A 22,158-nucleotide genomic window follows, 5' to 3' on the forward strand; every position below is an offset into this window, starting at 1 on the left:
ACAGCAGAAGGCTCCTCCCCACCCACCACTATAGATGGAGACAGGGTAGTACAGCAGAAGGCTCCTCCCCACCCACCACTATAGATGGTGACAGGACAGTACAGCAGAAGGCTCCTCCCCACCCACCACTATAGATGGAGACAGGCTAGTACAGCAGAAGGCTCTTCTCCACCCACCACTATAGATGTAGACAGGGTAGTACAGCAGAAGGCTCTTCCCCACCCACCACTATAGATGGAGACAGGATAGTACAGCAGAAGGCTCCTCCCCACCCACCACTATAGATGGAGACAGGATAGTACAGCGAAGGCTCCTCCCCATCCCACTGGTCCTTCCAAAGTGGGAAATATCCGATTCTGGGAATAAAAACACCCACACAATTCTAATCTACGCAACTTGCAACAGTGGCCCCCGAAATCTAATCTACGCAACTTGCAACACTGGCCCCTGAAATCTCTGCGGTAAATAAATGTGTACAGAAGATAGGCTTTCGTAATTTTACTCCAGTGGCGTAAATAAGATAATACGCAGTCTTTAATAAAAAAAGAGCTGCGTACTTCTGGTCTTTCAGTTACTAATCACTTTTAACTGTGTAATGAAACAAATGCTAATGAATTACTTAGATATTACGAGGCGGACGTAAACCACGAAGTGACTGGAGAAGGATGTGTGCATTCTCCTTCGATGATGGAGATGTGGCAGTGAGAGCTGGAAACTCTCTCTCTCTCTCTCTCTCTCTCTCTCTCTCTCTCTCTCTCTCTCTCTACCACCTGGGCACCGGGAGGCTTTGGCGACGGCTGCACGGTGAGCCAAGCAGCACTTCAGTGGCTGTCAACTTTTACTCCTTATGGCCCGTCCGGCTGCGTTTTCTTGCTGCCTCACCTCACACCTGGGGCGCTGACATGCAGTCCATAAACATACAATCTCTACATCTCGCACATAACACCTGCCAACACGTAAACTCTCGCGACTCTTTCTTCGTAACTCTACTGTAGACTTCCCTGCTGTGGCCGCTACGCGCTGGCCCAACCCGTTGGCAGAAATCACGTTGTAAGTTCGACTAAGTAGTAGTCTCTCTCTCTCTCTCTCTCTCTCTCTCTCTCTCTCTCTCTCTCTCTCTCTCTCTCTCTCTCTCTCCGTCCGCCAGTCTGTCTGCCTGTCTGTCTGTCTGGGTCTGTCTGTCTGTCTGTCTTTCTGTCTGTCTGTCTTTCTGTCTGTCTGTCTGTCTGTCTGTCTGTCTGTCTCTCTCTCTCTCTCTCTCTCTCTCTCTCTCTCTCTCTCTCTCTCTCTCTCTCTCTCTCTCTCTCCTTCCAAATCTTGTTCCGTGCATGCTAATGACCCTAACCGCATTACGATGCACCACCACCTCGAAAATGGCATTCACGCAGCGCACGGCAAAAAAAAAAAAAAGAAAAAAGAAAAAAAAAAGAAAAAAAAGGGGGGGTTAAACAAGTTCTATTATATTGAGGACATATTTTAAGTTGGAGGGAGCGTGGCTGCCTGACGTACGAGGCTGCCTGACGTGCGTGGCTGCCTGACGTACGAGGCTTTGTCTTCACAGTAGCTGCGGGAGATTCAAGGCGAGTTCCCGCGCCCAGAGATATAATACCCTCTGCTGTCAGCTAATTTCTTGAGCTGAAGTACATCTCTACTGCGAACTGTGGCGGTGCAGCTTTACGCGAAACTCAAAGACACTTTCGCCCAAAATATGTTACCCCATCAACAAGCTTTGTGCTTACGTCATATATTCTCTTTTTTCTCTTTTTTCTTTTTCTTTCGTTTCGTTTTAAACATGGAGAAAGAATGGAGGTGATTGTCTACACTGTCAGCCACCAGGGCGGGCTAGCGCTGACCACCTCTGATTCATCACCTCTGTATAAACTTCAAAAGACGTCGGCAAAACCACAGTAATGCAGACATATGTACTATATGTGTATATTCCATCAAGTGTTTCCGTTACGAACGGCGAAACATTATGAAAAATGCGTTTCTTCCGTTATTTTTTTTTTACCCGTTTTCTAATTCTTCTTAAGAATATGTTGTAGTTTGAGAACACTATAGTCTTAATCCATTACGAATTAAGATTTTTCGAATATTTTCATAGAGTTAGTATTTATTTCATTTTATACAAAATATTATAAGTAACCTTAGTATGAATTTCATTTTATACAAAATATTATATTCATTAAAAGAAATGTATTTTTATGAATTCCTGGCCACAGACTACGTCCTATCAAAGTACAATGAATCAAAACCTTGAATACCGAGGTGACGGGCATACATATATATGTACCACCTCGTAATGCTTCAACTGCCGTAGTACGAGGCTGTCTAATTTCTTTGAGGGAAAGTGAGAACTGAGACGACACAGTTAACACAAGAATTCGCCACTAATGCGCGTGAAGGTGTGAGGGGTAGAGCTATGGCCGGTGTAAAAGAAGGACGAGAGGAGAGGCGAGGAATGCTGGTGTACGAGTAGTTGGAAGAGGCGTTGCTGAGGTCTCGTGGTGCTGCTGTAGGAGGGAGGAGGCGTTGGTGAGGTCTCGTGGTGCTGCTGTAGGAGGGAAGAGGCGTTGCTGAGGTCTCGTGGTGCTGCTGTAGGAGGGAGGAGGCGTTGTTGAGGTCTCGTGGTGCTGCTGTAGGAGGGAAGAGGCGTTGGTGAGGTCTCGTGGTGCTGCTGTAGGAGGGAGGAGGCGTTGTTGAGGTCTCGTGGTGCTGCTGTAGGAGGGAGGAGGCGTTGTTGAGGTCTCGTGGTGCTGCTGTAGGAGGGAAGAGGCGTTGCTGAGGTCTCGTGGTGCTGCTGTAGGAGGGAGGAGGCGTTGTTGAGGTCTCGTGGTGCTGCTGTAGGAGGGAAGAGGCGTTGGTGAGGTCTCGTGGTGCTGCTGTAGGAGGGAGGAGGCGTTGTTGAGGTCTCGTGGTGCTGCTGTAGGAGGGAGGAGGCGTTGTTGAGGTCTCGTGGTGCTGCTGTAGGAGGGAGGAGGCGTTGCTGAGGTCTCGTGGTGCTGCTGTAGGAGGGAGGAGGCGTTGTTCAGGTCTCGTGGTGCTGCTGTAGGAGGGAGGAGGCGTTGCTGAGGTCTCGTGGTGCTGCTGTAGGAGGGAGGAGGCGTTGTTGAGGTCTCGTGGTGCTGCTGTAGGAGGGAAGAGGCGTTGGTGAGGTCTCGTGGTGCTGCTGTAGGAGGGAAGAGGCGTTGGTGAGGTCTCGTGGTGCTGCTGTAGGAGGGAGGAGGCGTTGTTGAGGTCTCGTGGTGCTGCTGTAGGAGGGAGGAGGCGTTGTTGAGGTCTCGTGGTGCTGCTGTAGGAGGGAAGAGGCGTTGGTGAGGTCTCGTGGTGCTGCTGTAGGAGGGAAGAGGCGTTGGTGAGGTCTCGTGGTGCTGCTGTAGGAGGGAGGAGGCGTTGTTGAGGTCTCGTGGTGCTGCTGTAGGAGGGAGGAGGCGTTGTTGAGGTCTCGTGGTGCTGCTGTAGGAGGGAGGAGGCGTTGCTGAGGTCTCGTGGTGCTGCTGTAGGAGGGAGGAGGCGTTGTTGAGGTCTCGTGGTGCTGCTGTAGGAGGGAGGAGGCGTTGCTCAGGTCTCGTGGTGCTGCTGTAGGAGGGAGGAGGCGTTGCTGAGGTCTCGTGGTGCTGCTGTAGGAGGGAGGAGGCGTTGTTCAGGTCTCGTGGTGCTGCTGTAGGAGGGAGGAGGCGTTGCTGAGGTCTCGTGGTGCTGCTGTAGGAGGGAGGAGGCGTTGCTGAGGTCTCGTGGTGCTGCTGTAGGAGGGAGGAGGCGTTGTGAGGTCTCGTGGTGCTGCTGTAGTAGGAAGAGGCATTGCTGAGGTCTCGTGGTGCTGCTGTAGGAGGGAGGAGGCGTTGTTGAGGTCTCGTGGTGCTGCTGTAGGAGGGAAGAGGCGTTGGTGAGGTCTCGTGGTGCTGCTGTAGGAGGGAAGAGGCGTTGGTGAGGTCTCGTGGTGCTGCTGTAGGAGGGAGGAGGCGTTGTTGAGGTCTCGTGGTGCTGCTGTAGGAGGGAGGAGGCGTTGTTGAGGTCTCGTGGTGCTGCTGTAGGAGGGAGGAGGCGTTGCTGAGGTCTCGTGGTGCTGCTGTAGGAGGGAGGAGGCGTTGGTGAGGTCTCGTGGTGCTGCTGTAGGAGGGAGGAGGCGTTGGTGAGATCTCGTGGTGCTGCTGTAGGAGGGAGGACGCGTTGCTGAGGCTCCCTGCTGCTGCTGCTGCTGCTACAGGAGGGAGGAGGCGTTGCTGAGGTCACATAATGTCTCGAGACGTTTTCGAGGTAGGGCGGCCGCGCACTTTCATGTCCGCCGTCGAACCGATCACACAAATGATGGTGGGGGCGTGCAGGGCCTGACGTCGGTCCGTTCTCGTCGCCAGTGTCACTCCTGACGTCATCTGGGATGTAAACTATCCTCATGTTTACCTCCAGCGTGGCGGCCATGTGAGGCAAGATAGGATACGTATATATATACGTATATATATATATATATATATATATATATATATATATATATATATATATATATATATATATATATATATATATATATATATATATATATATATTTATTTTTTATTTTTTTTATACTTTGTCGCTGTCTCCCGCGTTTGCGAGGTAGCGCAAGGAAACAGACGAAAGAAATGGCCCAACCCCCCCCTACACATGTATATACATACGTCCACACACGCAAATATACATACCTACACAGCTTTCCATGGTTTACCCCAGACGCTTCACATGCCTTGATTCAATCCACTGACAGCACGTCAGCCCCGGTATACCACATCGCTCCAATTCACTCTATTCCTTGCCCTCCTTTCACCCTCCTGCATGTTCAGGCCCCGATCACACAAAATCTTTTTCACTCCATCTTTCCACCTCCAATTTGGTCTCCCTCTTCTCCTTGCTCCCTCCACCTCCGACACATATATCCTCTTGGTCAATCTTTCCTCACTCATCCTCTCCATGTGCCCAAACCACTTCAAAACACCCTCTTCTGCTCTCTCAACCACGCTCTTTTTATTTCCACACATCTTTCTTACCCTTACGTTACTCACTCGATCAAACCACCTCACACCACACATTGTCCTCAAACATCTCATTTCCAGCACATCCATCCTCCTGCGCACAACTCTATCCATAGCCCACGCCTCGCAACCATACAACATTGTTGGGACCACTATTCCTTCAAACATACCCATTTTTGCTTTCCGAGATAATGTTCTCGACTTCCACACATTCTTCAAGGCCCCCAGAATTTTCGCCCCCTCCCCCACCCTATGATCCACTTCCGCATCCATATATATATATATATATATATATATATATCCCTGGGGATAGGGGATTAAGAATACTTCCCACGTATTCCCTGCGTGTCGTAGAAGGCGACTAAAAGGGGAGGGAGCGGGGGGCTGGAAATCCTCCCCTCTCGTTTTTTTTTTTATTTTCCAAAAGAAGGAACAGAGAAGGGGGCCAGGTGAGGATATTCCAAAAAAGGCCCAGTCCTCTGTTTTTAACGCTACCTCGCTAATGCGGGAAATGGCGAATAGTTTAAAAGAAAAAAGAAAAGAATAAATAAATAAATAAATAAATAAATAAATATATATATATATATATATATATATATATATATATATATATATATATATATATATATATATATCTCCTTTGCCTCTTGCCTGCCCCGCACACACCCGATCGCCAGCGTCAGCGAGGTAAGCGCCAGGAAACAGAGGAAGAAAGGCGAATCCTTGGGTGAGCTTTGACTGTGGGCAAGGAATGGCTGTGGAGGAACGTAAGGAGGGCAAGAGAACGCAAGGGGTGAAGAAGAACGTAAGGAGTGCAGAAGAACGCAAGGGTTGAAGAAGAACGTAAGGAGGATAGAAGAACGTAAGGAGTGCAGAAGAACGTAAGGAGGGCTGAAGAACGCAAGGGGTGAAGAAGAACGCATGGAGGGCAGAAGAACGTAAGGAGGGCAGAAGAACGCAAGGGGTGAAGAAGAACGTAAGGGGTGCAGAAGAACGTAAGGACAGAAGAACGTAAAGAGTGCAGAAGAACGTAAGAGGTGCGTTGCTCTTCGATAGCTACAAACGATGAAGACAGACTCCCCGGACCTTGCAACAACTTAGCACAGCACAGACACTGTGTGTCGCTATCAAGATGTTGTTAATTAAGTTCTTATATCTAATCGATTACCTTTGAGGCTCTTCCTTATGACTCAAACCATCTGCAGGGAAAGGCTCGAGATGAAGAGGCGTCATCAAGGGTACAAAGTATAGACAGAAGACACCAGTGAAAATTAGTGGAGTCTGTATATACTGTAGTTATGCGGTAATGTGTGTTATTTATCCCACACTTGTTGTGCAACTGTGTAGGATCCGTCTTCTGATTTCGTAAGCTATTGGTGAGTGTCTACGTCTTATTTCCTGATTTCGTAAGCTATTGGTGAGTGCATATGTCTTATTTCCTGATTTCGTAAGCTATTGGTGAGTGCATATGTCTTATCTATTTCCTAATATTTGGATATTCTCGTAAAGTTTACTTAAGGAGTTATTTGTGTTGTCTTATATATGAAAACTGTGACGTAATCACAAATACTGAGTGGTGACTATGGGTGGGTCATTGAGTGGATAAATGGGAAGTTAGTCTACGAGCCAGGGTGAGGGAGAGTTAGTTAGTCTACGAGCCAGGGTGAGGGAGAGTTAGTTAGTCTACGAGCCAGGGTGAGGGAGAGTTAGTTAGTCTACGAGCCAGGGTGAGGGAGAGTTAGTTAGTCTACGAGCCAGGGTGAGGGAGAGTTAGTTATTCTGGGTGCCAGGGTGAGGGAGAGTTACTTATTCTAGAAGCTAGGGTGAGAGAGAGTTAGTTAGTCCAGGATCCAGGGAGAGTGAAAGTTAGTTATTCTAGAAGCTAGGGTGAGTGAGAGTTAGTTATTCTAGGAGCCAGGGTGAGTGAGAGTTAGTTATTCTAGGAGCCAGGGTGAGTGAGAGTTACTTATTCTAGAAGCTAGGGTGAGTGAGAGTTACTTATTCTAGAAGCTAGGGTGAGTGAGAGTTAGTTATTCTAGGAGCTAGGGTGAGTGAGAGTTAGTTATTGTAGAAGCTAGGGTGAGTGAGAGTTACTTATTCTAGAAGCTAGGGTGAGTGAGAGTTAGTTATTCTAGGAGCCAGGGTGAGTGAGAGTTAGCTATTCTGGGTGCCAGGGTGAGTGAGAGTTAGTTATTCTAGGAACCAGAGTGAGTGAGAGTTACTTATTCTAGGAGCTAGGGTGAGTGAGAGTTAGTTATTCTAGGAGCCAGAGTGAGTGAGAGTTACTTATTCTAGAAGCTAGGGTGAGTGAGAGTTAGTTATTCTAGGAACCAGAGTGAGTGAGAGTTACTTATTCTAGAAGCTAGGGTGAGTGAGAGTTAGTTATTCTAGGAGCCAGGGTGAGTGAGAGTTAGCTATTCTGGGTGCTAGGGTGAGTGAGAGTTAGTTATTCTAGGAACCAGAGTGAGTGAGAGTTACTTATTCTAGAAGCTAGGGTGAGTGAGAGTTATTGTAGGAGCCAGGGTGAGGGAGAGTTAGTTAGTCCAGGACCCAGGGTGAGGGAGAGTTAGCCCTGGGAGGAGAAGGGTGATGAAGAGCAGACACGTTGGAGGACCCAAATAATACACAAGTATCTAGGACGCAACACCAGGCGCTAAACACACAAGTTCAGTGACCAGGAGACAGAGGTTCTAACCCTCTGACGACACACAGTACACACTTTTAGCATCAGGTAAGGAGGCTTCGATTCCCTGAGTTCGCCATCGCCAACGGTATCGGATTCATCTCACAAACAACAGACTCCAGTGGTCTCCGCGTCTATAAATTTAGTCTGCCTGAAGAGGAGAAGAAGGCGGTGGTTTCTTCACGACAGGTATTTGCGAGTAATCAGGAAAATGTGGCAAGGCAGGAAGAAACGACACTCCCGCCTATATACCCTCCAAGACACGATGGTCGTTCAGCCCCTGGTTTTGGGATGGTAAAAGAGACTGAAAAGACAGTGAATAGGGGTGTATAACTCAGACCAGGTAGAGGACATTTCGTTTTCTTTTTTTCGTTCATGTATAAATGTGTATAGTATCAGGGTGTCTACCCCCCCCCCCCCCCCAGCGTGCCTTAACTCCCCATATATATATATATATATATATATATATATATATATATATATATATATATATATATATATATATATATATATTCTTTTTTTTTTCATACTTTTCGCCATTTCCCGCGACAGCGAGGTAGCGTTAAGAACAGAGGACTGGGCCTTTGAGGGAATACCCTCACCTGGCCCCCTTCTCTGTTCCTTCTTTTAGTGAGCCTTGAAGAAGAGGGTACGGCCCTTGGACACGATATTATGGCCCTTGAACACGATATTACGGCCCTTGAACACGATATTACGGCCCTTGAACACGACAGTACGGCCCTTGAACGCGATGGCTCGGCCTTTGGGCATGATAGCTTGGCCTTTGACCTGAGCTCTTTCCAAGGGTCGTGTCAAAGGCTTAGGCCACCATAAACCCAAGGGTTGCACCGTCGTGTTCAAGGGTCGTGCTGCCCTGCTTGAAGGGTCGCCGCTGTCGTGTTCAAGGGCCGAGCCGTCGCGCTCAAGGGTCGGTCGTACCTTCGTGCTACAGAGAAGAAGAAGAAGAACATAAACTGCCTCCTAGTAACGCAGCCATTTTATCGGAAACCATCGCAACGACTCTGTGTGTGTGTGTGTGTGTGTGTACGTGTGTGTGTGTGTGTGTGTGTGTGTGTGTGTTAATGTCGTCTTGTCTCTGAAGAAGGGAAAGACGAGCTGCCTGGCTCCGCGTCACCACCCCCACAACCCCCACGCCACTAACTAGCCCCATTCACACGACCAACCTTACGCAGGGCGAAGTGGAATGTGCCACCGCATTGGGTACACACACACACACACACACACACACACACACACACACACACACACAAGGACACCCCTGACTTACGATGGCAGGATGTACGTGTGGCCTTAGATCGAATGAACATGCAATCAACAGGTAAAGCACATTTGATGTTACCAAGGTCATTTTATAAAGTCTGGCCAGCGGGGGTTTCCTTTGTCCGCTCGCTGGCGTCTCCGTTTTCTACGGCAGATGAAACCCAAGAATTGACGGTATATCTAAAGAACATGGAAGTGGCACAGAAAACGATGAGAGGGGGGTTGTTTTGGGATGAATAGCTCGTGCATAGAGGAAAGGAAAATGACCCATATTTAGGGCAGGTAGTTGTGACGAACGAGACAGAGAGTGAGACGATTCGAACCATACTGAGGACCTCTCGAGATGTGTAGCGACGAGCTGGCTCCGGAACGCTTCGAAGCTGAACGAACCCCCAGGTGGTAAGGGAAGATCAAGATGCCGTGTAGGAGTGTCGTATGAACCGACCTTATGGGGCTGAGTGTCATCTGCTTCAGTAACTCTTTTTTTTCTTATCTATTTTTTTTAACTTTCGACACCTGAGCGTCGCGAAGCGCTGATGAAAATTTGTTACTCCAAGTAACTAACACGGAACGTTCGTGTTACATTATGTAACAAATGTGTTACCCAAGTAACTAACACGGAACGCTTGTGTTACATTATGTAACAAATCTGTTACCCAAGTAACTAAAACGGAACGTTTGCGTTACATGACGTAACGATCCGTTAATTTGAATATGGCGTTGTGAAACGAGACCACGAAACTCTGGCTTCTGTTTTCGTTATGTAACGTTATCAAGCGTTATACAACCTGTTATAATCTGCGTTATGAGAGAAATCTACCGTCACGCTGAGAGAACATATATCTATAGAGAGAGAGACAGATGCACACAGATGGCGACTTACTGAACTACGAGCCTCCGTAACGAGGTGATTAGCGTTGGGGTCCACCAAATACAACGAATCTGTACGTCAAGTCTTGGAGAAGATTAGCTGATCATCTTTCCACCTCAGCAAACCCGAATCAGGTCGGCATGTCCCTAAGACGAAAAGAAAAGTACATTTATAAATCACTATTATGAAAAAATCTGATATATTCTGCATTCACAAACTAACCTTGGTTTTGTCTATTAATGGGCTGGGGTGTTTATGTGTGTGTGTGTGTGTGTGTGTGTGTGTGTGTGTGTGTGTGTGTGTGTGTGTGTGTGTGTGTCTGCATAAGGTTAAGACTTATCATCTATGCAGGTGTGTTCAATTAGATGTCTAATGCTTCTCTTTTTACTGGTAAGAGAGAGAGAGAGAGAGAGAGAGAGAGAGAGAGAGAGAGAGAGAGAGAGAGAGAGAGAGAGAGAGAGAGAGAGAGAGTAGAAACACGAGTAACAACACAGTGTCTCACTGAGTAGTAAGCACATGGTTGAGGAGCTGACTCAGTTGTTGCAGAGGTTGTGGTAAGAAGGTGGGGGCATGTGAGGTGGTGTAGGGAGGCGAGGCGTGAGTCCAGTGGCGATAGTGTCAGAGGAGGAGAAGGTGAGGCAGGAACCATGCAGGGGAGGAGGAGGAGGTGAGGCAGGAACCATGCAGGAGAGGAGGAGGTGAGACAGGAACCATGCAGGGGAGGAGGAGGTGAGACAGGAACCATGCAGGGGAGGAGGAGGTGAGACAGGAACCATGCAGGGGAGGAGGAGGTGAGACAGGAACCATGCAGGGGAGGAGGAGGTGAGGCAGGAAGCATGCAGGGGAGGAGGAGGTGAGGCAGGAACCATGCAGAGAAGGAGGAGGTGAGGCAGGAAGCATGCAGGGAAGGAGGAGGTGAGGCAGGAACCATGCAGGGGAGGAGGAGGTGAGACAGGAACCATGCAGAGAAGGAGGAGGTGAGGCAGGAACCATGCACGGGAGGAGGAGGTGAGGCAGGAACCATGCAGGGGAGGAGGAGGTGAGACAGGAACCATGCAGGGGAGGAGGAGGTGAGGCAGGAACCATGCAGGGGAGGAGGAGGTGAGACAGGAACCATGCAGGGGAGGAGGAGGTGAGACAGGAACCATGCAGGGGAGGAAGCCGTTACAGGAGAGGTGGTATGTTGACATCCTGGTTTCTGCAGCAGGAGGGGCGAGAAGTTACTGAGGTCCTCCAGCATTCCTGCTGGTGGAGGAGGAGACAGATGGTAGGAGGTGGATGAGGTTCGGTAGTTCGGTGAGGATACGGTAGTTGCCAGGTTGTGCTGAAGGGAAGAGGCGTAGCCGAAACCCTTTAGGGAACTGTGGTGGAAGAAGGCGCTGAAGATGTCCAACGGGGCCCCTATCGGCTGCTACCGACGACGAAGAAGGCGCTGACGATGTCCAACGGGGCCCCTGTCGGCTGCTACTGACGATGGAGAAACCCTAAGAGCTCTTAGATTGGGGCTACATGGTCAATACCCGGTCATGCGTCAGCGGTACATGGCTCGTTTAAGGCAAACTGAGCCACAAGGTTTATGAAGAGGTAAACAAACTGAGCGTGGCTGCCAAACTTATGGTGGGTCCCCCTGGAGGATCAGGACCTCCAAAAGCAAAGGTCAAGAGTGTCTACTTGTTGTCTACCTATGTGGCAACGGTAGGGCACATGAGGTCACACGAGGTCCATTGTTCATTGCGATAGTGGACCGAGGTGTGACTTCATCACAACGTCAGGCCTCTGTCAGATACCGTGTATGCGGGGACGTGATGATGTCATAGGAATTCTGACAGCAAGAGCCCAGTGGTTCCTTTCAATGACTAGTTTGTAACAATGGACAGACGTCGTTCAATAACGTCACACAAGGTCACGAAATGGGGCAACGTGCATGTAAAAATCCCCCCCCCTCCCTTTCCATCCCTACGTCCCCATACCAAACAAATGATTATCACAACAAACACACATGGAGACAAAGGTGACAAACACAGACATACAGACAACACAAATAAACATACGTATAGGCAGATGTGCGCAATGTATAACAGGCGATGTTATCTTCCCTTACAGTGGGAAAGTTACTTGGTTATTGCTTCAGACGCTTTCCGAATTACAGCTTATCGAGGCTTCAGTCACATTCCGAAACCCTATCACCCAAATCCGTTTCAGTAAATAAGGAACTTGAGTCATTAAGAACTAGCTATTGTGGTCTGGTGAAACTTCGATCATCAAATCTACCAGCAAACTGTTCTGGAACTTTTAAAGTTTCATCAGAGTTAAAATAGTTTCGCTTTTGTGAGTGCGCGGAAAGTGAGGTTCAGACGGGTCACGGAGTCGTGTGTTCGGTACGTGAGTTCGAGCCGTGGGAGGGAGGCTCAAGCCTGCAGACTTGATGATATGAGGCACACACACACACACACACACACATGAACACTGTGCATTAGGACGTGAAAAATCATTAAACCATACAGGAATGGTAAACTTACAACTATCAATGAATAAGTCTGTTGAATAACAAGTAATGAACCAGTGAATACTATTCATGTCTTTACGAATATTCTACACCAGGGTTATGGGTCTTATACATGACCTTTCGTTACGTCTATACCGAGCAACTGATGTATCTTCGTGACCTTTGAATATATTGTTCATATGAATAAAGCATTTGACCTCTGATGTCACTCTTAAACCTTGAAGTACAACGGCTTGCACGGGGTCAGGTCATTGTCTGGCGATCAGACTCAAGACCCGGGGTCAGGTCATTGTCAGGCCTCGTTACTATGATGGTATAGAGAAATATCGTGTTCTTCCTCATGGAGGTCAAATGTCAACTTCCCCTTGTAAACCCTGTTAAACCCGTAACCTCAAACTCCCCCATTCGTTCACAGGCGCCGCTCGTTAAGTACAATTGACCGAGAGTAGTTAAACCTTTCTAATGAGACTTTTTATTGGCAGTTGCTAATCAGGCAATCACGGAGGAGGAGGAGGAGGAAAGAGGAGGAGGAGTGAGAAGAGGGAGAGGAGGACGAAGGAGAGGTGGTAGACATAGGCAATATACCAATACATTTCGGCAGCTCACGATGTAAGCAGGTTGGCGTAAATAGCTACGACCTCACTCATCTTATATTTACAAGCTTACAAGCCTAGCCAAGCCAAGCCAGAGCCTTCCTTCCTTCCTCCTCCCGAACCTGCAAGCCAACCGTTACCTCCTGCTCTCTCCTCCCTTCCCCCACACACACCTCGCCTCGCCCGAACTTGTACAGGGTCAGTGAACACCCAAGGAGAGAGAACATTGGAGAACATTTTTAAGACCAGGTTCTTGCGCAGGGTGAAACGCGCGTGCACACACACACACACACACACACACACACACACACACACACGCCTGCCTTTGGTCACTTGTGAACGTCATCCACACTAAGGTTAAACATGCTCCGTGTGAGGTTCAGTCGCCAGCAGTGACAATAATGATCAAAAAAAGAAAAAAAAAAGGCTTGACTTTTAAATGCATAAAACCAGTTTGAGAACGTACGTACATACGTAGGTCGGTTGGTTACATAGTTTGATCGTAGCCTATCGACTAGCAAGGGGAAGGAGGGTGGGGGGGGTCATTACGATCGTCCATGTCTAGTTAGAGCAACCGACCGAATGAAAAAAAAAAAAATACTTAAATGCCAATTTCAGGTGTCCAAGAAAATTCTACAATTCTACAACTACACACACACAACACACACACACACACACAAACACACACAAACACACACACACACACACACACCCACACGATATACACTCCTAACCCTACAAGCATCAATGTAAAAGTTATGAATAAACTATACGACTTCAGAACACTAACTGGAACCAGATTTGGATGAGCGTGTCTCTCCGTATCTTATTTTCTTTCTTCAGTCACAAACACATCATCATCCACTCCACTGTAAACTACTTGTTCTCTTACTTGGTGGTTCATCCTCTCCAGAGCAGTTGTGACAGACGCTGCGAACCACACACCAGACAGAGCACACACACTAATCACCGGCTGCCTGGCAACAGCACAAACATCCAACACCTACACAACGAAACCAAACAAAAATACTTCAATTGTTATCGTACCTCAATATGGTTGGTGCTTAGTTCTTTAAAGCATCAGCACCAGCTGGATCTTTTCCCATCTAAACCTACTCCAATAACCAGCCACAACACTTCAGGTAGATATATAGAAAACTGATCCAATTGCCACGCCTTTCAACACCCTAAAATCATTACCCGCACATGAAATCGTCGGAAAGAAAACGAGGGGCGGGGGAGAGAAAAAAACCGCCTTTCAACACCCTATCTTCAAGACTTACTGAATCCCTCTCTCCCTCCCTCCCTGTCAGGCAAACACGTCTCTTACAAAACATGTCTACACCAGAATGATTTGACCAGGGCTATATAAACGCCCCCTGCCGACCGACTCTTGAACACACCCCTGCCAGACGTGTGCCCATCTGAAGCCGCAACCCCCCCCATGCCATTATTGACGTGTTGCCCGTATTTTAGACAGCATCTTTCTTGCTAACGCTACAAACACGGCTTCAACACGTCACTAAGACCCGTCGTGCCCAAGGTGCAATTCTGAAACACTTACTCCTCACCTGTCTGGTGCCTCATCCCACAAAAACACATACACACTCTCTCTTTACGACCTAGGGTCCCTCACGTTGGACGTGGCTGGCTTCCTGATCGCTGTAGGAGCCCCACAGATGCAACTTCGAGGCAGGAATATATATATATATATATATATATTGGAAAGGATCACAATTTTGCTCGTGATCAAGTATATTCCTATGAGTCCACGGGGAAAATGAAACACGATAAGTTCCCAAGTGCACTTTCGTGTGATAATCATATCATCAGAGGAGATACAAGAAAAAAATATAACAGTCACCTGATATACAACGAAGAGACATACCAAATGGCGTCCTAGCTACGTCTCTTCGTTGTATACCATCTGACTTATATTTCTTTCTTGTATCTCTACTGATGTGATTATCACAAAAAAGTGCACTTGGGAACTTACCGTGTTTCATTTCCCCGCGGACTTACACACACACACACACACACACACACACACACACACACACATATATATATATATATATATATATATATATATATATATATATATATATATATATATATATATATATATATAAATTCCCCCTCGTCTTATAATTCTTTTCTGATCCAATATTCATAATATGACTCCGTCCGTCAAATGTTGGCTGCTGTGCGCCCATATGGGGTCACACAGGTTGATTTAATATCGTATTTTTTGTTACGTAAATTCTTGTTGGTAAATTGAAACTGTGTCTATCGATTGTAATATGTTGTTGATATTATTCTTTATTTGGTTCGCATTGTTAATGTTAAAAAAATAGAGAGTAAAGCTTTTAGTGGCACTACATCAATAATAATAATAATAATAATAATAATGATAATAATGATAATAATAATAATAATAATAATAATAATAATAATAATAACAATTATAATGATAATACTAATATCATAACTATCATCATTATTAATGATAAAGGTAATAATGACAATGATAACATTCATCATTATTTTGTTATCATTATCATATTCAATATCATTAATATTATCATTATTATCATTATTACTATTATCACTATTATTATTATTATTATCATTATTATTATTATAGTGTTTTTAGTAATCACCTCACAGCTGCTACAAACTCAAGAGAGTACCAACATGATAAGCACATACGAAATTTTCTTTTTCTGTACTAGTTCGAGTCTTATAATAACACGTCCAGGTAAACGTAGCACACCGGAAAGAAGTATTTATAAACCAACACGAACCTCCTCTTCTTTTGACCTGGGGCCAAGGACCAACACCCGAGATCCAACGAACCCTCATTAGGCAATTACCAGCTGACCATCCACTGCGCCTCCTCACCAATATACGACCATTAGATCATTATCGGCGACCATCAGCAGCGCTTGTTTACGAACAAACGATCGTTTGGCAATTATCTCTCCCTCTCTGTGGGCGAGTGGCCTTGCGTGTGATTTGTCTATAGAGCCGACTTGACTGTTGGAAATGACTTGGATTAAAACCTCTTAAGGCATTATGGCGTTACTTTGGGGGAGGTTAATGATATGTGTCTGATGATTCGCGGGAGACGCAATCCTTCACATGATGCTCCCATGTGACGCAATCCTTCGCATGATGCTCCCATGTGACGCAATCCTTCACATGATGCTCCCATGTGACGCGATCCTTTGCATGATGCTCCCATGTGACGCGATCCTTCCCATGATGTGATCCTTCACATGATGCTCCCATGTGAAGCGATCCTTCGCATGATGTTTGCATGATGTGATCCTTCACATGATGCTCCCATGTGACGCAATCCTTCGCATGATGTGATCCTTCAGATGATGCTCCCATGTGACGCGATACTTCACATGATGCTCCCATGTGACGCAATCCTTCACATGATGTTCCCATGTGACGCGATCCTTTGCATGATGCTTCCATGTGACGCGATCCTTCGCATGATGTGATCCTTCACATGATGCTCCCATGTGACGCAATCCTTAACATGATGCTCCCATGTGACGCGATACTTCACATGATGCTCCCATGTGACGCGATACTTCACATGATGCTCCCATGTGACGCGATACTTCACATGATGCTCCCATGTGACGCGATACTTCACATGATGCTCCTATGTGACGCGATCCTTCACATGATGCTCCTATGTGTCGAAATCACATGATGATGTTCCCATGCGCTGGAGCCTTACTCAGGATGGTCCTATGCGTCGGGATCTTTCACATGTCACCACAATACGTCGAGATCGCTCACATAAAACTTCTATGCGTCGCCATTCTTCACATAATGCCCTAGTGGGTCGGAATCTTACGTATAATGCTTTGGAATACCTTGTATGACGCTCCCATGCGCCGGGATCCTTCACATCGTACTTCCATGTGTTGAGGAATCTTTCACATAATGCTCTCGTGCGTCGACATTCATCAAATAATGCTCCCAGTGCGTTTAAATCCTTCACATAATGCTCCCAGTGCGTTTAAATCCTTCATATAATGCTCCCAATGCGTTTAAATCCTTCATATAATGCTCCCAATGCGTTTAAATCCTTCATATAATGCTCCCAATGCGTTTAAATCCTTCATATAATGCTCCCAATGCGTTTAATTCCTTCATATAATGCTCCCAATGCGTTTATATCCTTCATATAATACTCCCCATGCGTTTAAATCCTTCATATAATGCTCCCAATGCGTTTAAATCCCTCATATAATGCTCCCGATGCGCTTAAATCCTTCATATAATGCTCCCAATGCGTTTAAATCCTTCATATAATGCTCCTCATGCGTTTAAATCCTTCATATAATGCTCCCAATGCGTTTAAATCCTTCATATAATGCTCCCAATCCGTTTAAATCCTTCATATAATGCTCCCAATGCGTTTAAATCCTTCATATAATGCTCCCAATGCGTTCAAACCCTTCATATAATGCTCCCAATGCGTTTAAATCCTTCATATAATGCTCCCAATGCGTTCAAATCCTTCATATAATGCTCCCAATGCGTTTAAATCCTTCATATAATGCTCCCAATGCGTTCAAATCTTCATATAATGCTCCCAATGCGTTTAAATCCTTCATATAATGCTGCCAATGCGTTCAAATCTTCATATAATGCTCCCAATGCGTTTAAATCCTTCATATAATGCTCCCAATGCGTTCAAATCTTCATATAATGCTCCCAATGCGTTTAAATCCTTCATATAATGCTCCCATGCGTCGCAATGCTTCACACAAATCTCCCATATACAGTAATACTTCAAATGCTCCCATGAGCCTGAATCGTTCACATAATGCTTTCATACTCCGGGTTCTATCACATGATACTGGCGATCACAAGGACACGAAGCTCCCATGTGTTCCAAATTCGTCACATAATGCTCCCATATGTCGGGGGTGCTTCATTTCATGCTCACATGGACCTGAAATCCTCACAATGATTCACCATCGGGACAGAATTCTACAAACAAAATTCCTTAAATCGGTGAGAAATACACCAGTATCCCCCTAACTAGAGTGTGTATTACCCACAGAGATCTCTCCAAAGAAATCGGGGTATCACTCACAGAACCCATACACAGATCTGAATCCCTCATATGAGTCAAGAAAAATATACTCACACAGTCTTCACCATCCTGCAGGGTGAGTGAAGGGGAGAAAAAATAAAATCCTTCACTCATACACTCTACATGATTAAAAGAAAGTGTTCAGCGTTTACAGTGAGTGAGAATTTTGGAACTTGGGCATTTGGAGATGGCCAAGGGGAGGAAACATTCAATGTAGAAATACTCTGTGTATATGAATATATATATATTTTTTTTAACCCTTGCGCGGCCGTTCATTCGCCAAACCTTTCGTTTAGGTACATTATACATGACAGAGAGAGATTGGACGATTGCAAATGAGACTATTGTTCATGCGTTCCTGGTGGCTGCTTGCCTCGCTCAAGCGGGAGAGGCAATTAAGTTTAAATCAATCATTATTTTTCATTATCATTTTCTTCTATTTTCATTTTCATACCTTTTCGCCGTTCCGCGCGTCAGCGAGGTGGCGCCAGGAACAGACGAAGGGAGGCCATATTCGCTCACATTGATTCTCTAGCTGCCATGCGAAATGCATTGAAACCACAGCTCCCTATCCACAATCAGAAATCACAGACCTTTCCGTGGTTTCCCCTGGACGCCTCATATGCCCTGAGTAGTCCATTGAAAGCACGTCGCCCCTTGTATATCACATCGTTCCAATTCACTCTAACCCATGGAGGCCTTTCACCCTCCTGCATGCTCAGGCCCCGAGGACTCAAAATCTTTTTCACTCCATCCTTCCATCTCCAATTCAATCTTACATTTCTTCTTTGTCACTTCTTCTTCTTCTGTCACATACTTCCTCTTCCTGAATTTTCTTCTCATATATTTCTCCGTGAACCATATCAGCATCATGAATGAATGTAATCGTAGGATTCTCTTTAACACCTGAAAATGATTTCAAGATAATCCAGGTTGTGGTTATTACTTGACCTTGGCCTTGGCCTCAACGACTCTGGTTCAATCGACTGGTTCAGAGTGAACCAACGAAGCAATCGACTGGTTCAGAGTGAACCAACGAACCAATCGACTGGTTCAGAGTGAACCAACGAACCAATAGCCTTTGCAATAGTTAGCACTGAATGTATCGCCATATGTGCAACGAGAACGTGTTCAATCTATGAATCATCTTGAACACTTGAAGAAAATGTACAATAGCTTTCGAATGGTATCCGTAAACCTGAGGTGGAAGGCTTCAATAACCCTTGTCCTTAACCCAAATGAACAACCAGTCAACGAGGAGAGAAAGAAGAATACAGAAACATAAGTAACTACACAGTGCTTCTGACGAGCAAGTTGAGGTAACCTAGCTAAGGGAGAGATGCTGTAGGTCAGAAGGGTTTAGGTGAGAAGATGAAGTCCCGCGGCCCTGGTGTAGATCCGGATGAAGCTGAGGTCTCATGGGAGAGTTCCATCCGTCGTCATATGGATCTCGTGGTGCAACTATAGAAGTGGCGGGCCAGGTTCCCGAGGTCTGTGCAGCAGAGTGGAGGAGGAGGAGGAGGAGGAGGAATAATGACAGAGGTCTTAAAGCTTTGCTCTCGGTGCGGGAGGTGAGAAGCAGATGAAGTTTAGTCGTTCTGAAAATGTGCTGCGGTTGCCGGGTTTTATACTTCAGGGGTAAAGGGGGGCATAACCAAGATCCTGTAAGAAGTGTGGTAGAAAACGGCTTTGGTGATGTCTCGGGGGGTCCCTCTCGGCACAGGAGGGAGTGAGAGCCACCTGAAGAAGGGTGTCATCAATGATGGAGTCGCCTGAACAGAAAGAAGCTCCTGTGGTGGGGGGAAGAAGGTGAGCCTAGAATCACATGGACGAGGCACGATCAGGCACCACCACCACCAGAGCAGCGTGCGAACTTGAGTTTGGATACAAGTCATCAGCTTCAGTGACTGATTGCGTTGGTGCATGGGTCATCCATGAGGTAAGTTTGGATACAAGTCATCAGCTTCAGTGACTGATTGCGTTGGTGCATGGGTCATCCATGAGGTAAGTTTGGATACAAGTCATCAGCTTCAGTGACTGATTGCGTTGGTGCATGGGTCATCCATGAGGTAAGTTTGGATACAAGTCATCAGCTTCAGTGACTGATTGCGTTGGTGCATGGGTCATCCGTGAGGTAAGACGGGGTGGGTGAGTGGGTGGGGTGGGGGTCGATCACGCCGGTAGTGCTAATTGTGTGGGCGTGGCCGCCAAGTCTCCATTTACGTGGAGGCTTGGAGAATCATACAAAATTTACAGCCGACTGGTGGGAGTCGGGTCTGAAGAAGAGGAGGACCTCTCGTTGGAAAGGGTCAGTGTCGTCTACCTGGGTTGCCACATGGCCTATGACCTACCTAGGCAGGCTCCATATAGGGTCACACGAGGTTAATGGCAGTTATGATGATGACGGTCGACCACCATCTGTCTGATGTGATTTTCCACCGAACAGGTTGCGTATACAGAGGCAAGGCCTTGGCCTTGCGAGCCAACGTGACGATACATTGCTTCTGTAGACCTGGATTGCCTCCTCTTCAATCTGAGGCAGAGGATCAATGTTCTCTCTCTCTCTCTCTCTCTCCTGCCAAACCCACGTCATCCTTAGATTGATAATGAGGTAAAGGAAGATACCTTGCGAGTACTGAAGCTGGATTTTTGTCATCTTTCTCTCTCTCTCTCTACCCCTCGCTAATGAGAGAGAGAGAGAGAGAGAGAGAGAGAGAGAGAGAGAGAGAGAGAGAGAGAGAGAGAGAGAGAGAGAGACTGAGAGAGAGTATTTTTCTCCCCCCCCTCCTCCCTTCACCTCTTCCCCTCCTCCCCACGCCTTCACTAAAGGGACGTAATCATAGGGTTCCACCCCCCCCCCACGCCCACGCCCACGCCCACCGGCCATCCAGTCATACCGCCCGCGCCTGACCGACAACAGCAACCACCACTCGTCTGAGTAATTCATCAACACACCAGAACCATCATTAGCCACAGATGGCAGACGTGGGTCTCCCTCCTCCTCCTCCTCTTCCTCAACACTACACTCTTTTAACGGTAAATTAATCCTCCTTCTTGACCACTTGACATTCACAGCACATCTCTACTGCCCTTCTCCTCCTCCTCTTCCTCCTCGGATTTAAGAAATTACATAAAGGAAAAGGATAAGGCCCCAACCTTCCCTCACCCTCCCTTCCTGATGGAAGGATGGAAGGAAGGAAGGAAGGAAGGAAGGAAGGTTGATCGGAAATCTACCACTTGGGTTGAGGGCGAGAAGAACAGAATGGCCACAGATGACCAAACCCGAAGAAGAAAACAAAAGAACAAAAAGAAAAAAATAATCTTGGGGAAAAAAAAAAGAATTCTAAGACTATCTCTTCTTTTTCTCCTCTCATGAGCGAAAGAGACACACAAACACACACAGACACACAGACACAGACACACACACACACACACACACACACACTAGATTTACGCCAGGTTGAGAGAGAGAGAGAGAGAGAGAGAGAGAGAGAGAGAGAGAGAGAGAGAGAGAGAGAGAGAGAGAGAGAGAGAGAGAGAGAGAGAGATAGATAAGAAAAGAAGAAAAAAAAATGAATAGAAATCCAGTGCTCTGGGTTCAACGAAGCCATTTGTTCAGAGAAACGAATGATGTTATGGTTTGATATGTTAATAATACTCGAGGAACTGTGTGTGTGTGTGTGTGTGTGTGTGTGTGTGTGTGTGTGTGTGTGTGTGTGTGTGTGTGTGCATTCGAGGCGGGGGAAGACGATTCTAAACCATTGTACCACCGTGAGGCGGCGCAGGGAAAACGCGCGATGACCGATGTACACGACAGAGGGACGCTGACAGGTGTACATGACAGATGTCATCTGTAAGTTCCGCTGTACAGGTTTGATGACAGGTTTATAGACTGGGTACATCAAGGCGCCAGGGCAGCTGGAAACAGCTCAAGTTTTCCCCGCTGTTTGGTGTCATTAGTACTAATAATCAAATAATAATGATGATAATTACCCTTAATCCCCTTATCCCTGGGGATAGGGGAGAAAGAATACTTCCCACGTATTCCCCGCGTGTCGTAGAAGGCGACTAAAAGGGGAGGGAGCGG

General features: G+C 46.6%; 1 protein-coding gene across 2 annotated transcripts in view; it reads right to left on the reverse strand.

Moving 5' to 3' along the window:
* Positions 1–22,158, reverse strand: part of LOC139751088 (uncharacterized) — a 241,022-nt gene that overhangs the window by 105,211 nt on the left and 113,653 nt on the right. For both annotated transcript variants that reach the window (XM_071666205.1, XM_071666193.1), the window contains exon 2: positions 9,854–9,987. The gene's annotated coding sequence lies outside the window, so the exon portion shown is untranslated. The remainder of the gene's footprint in view (positions 1–9,853; positions 9,988–22,158) is intronic.

Source organism: Panulirus ornatus, chromosome 1 (assembly GCF_036320965.1).
Source record: "Panulirus ornatus isolate Po-2019 chromosome 1, ASM3632096v1, whole genome shotgun sequence".
NCBI lineage: Eukaryota > Metazoa > Arthropoda > Malacostraca > Decapoda > Palinuridae > Panulirus > Panulirus ornatus.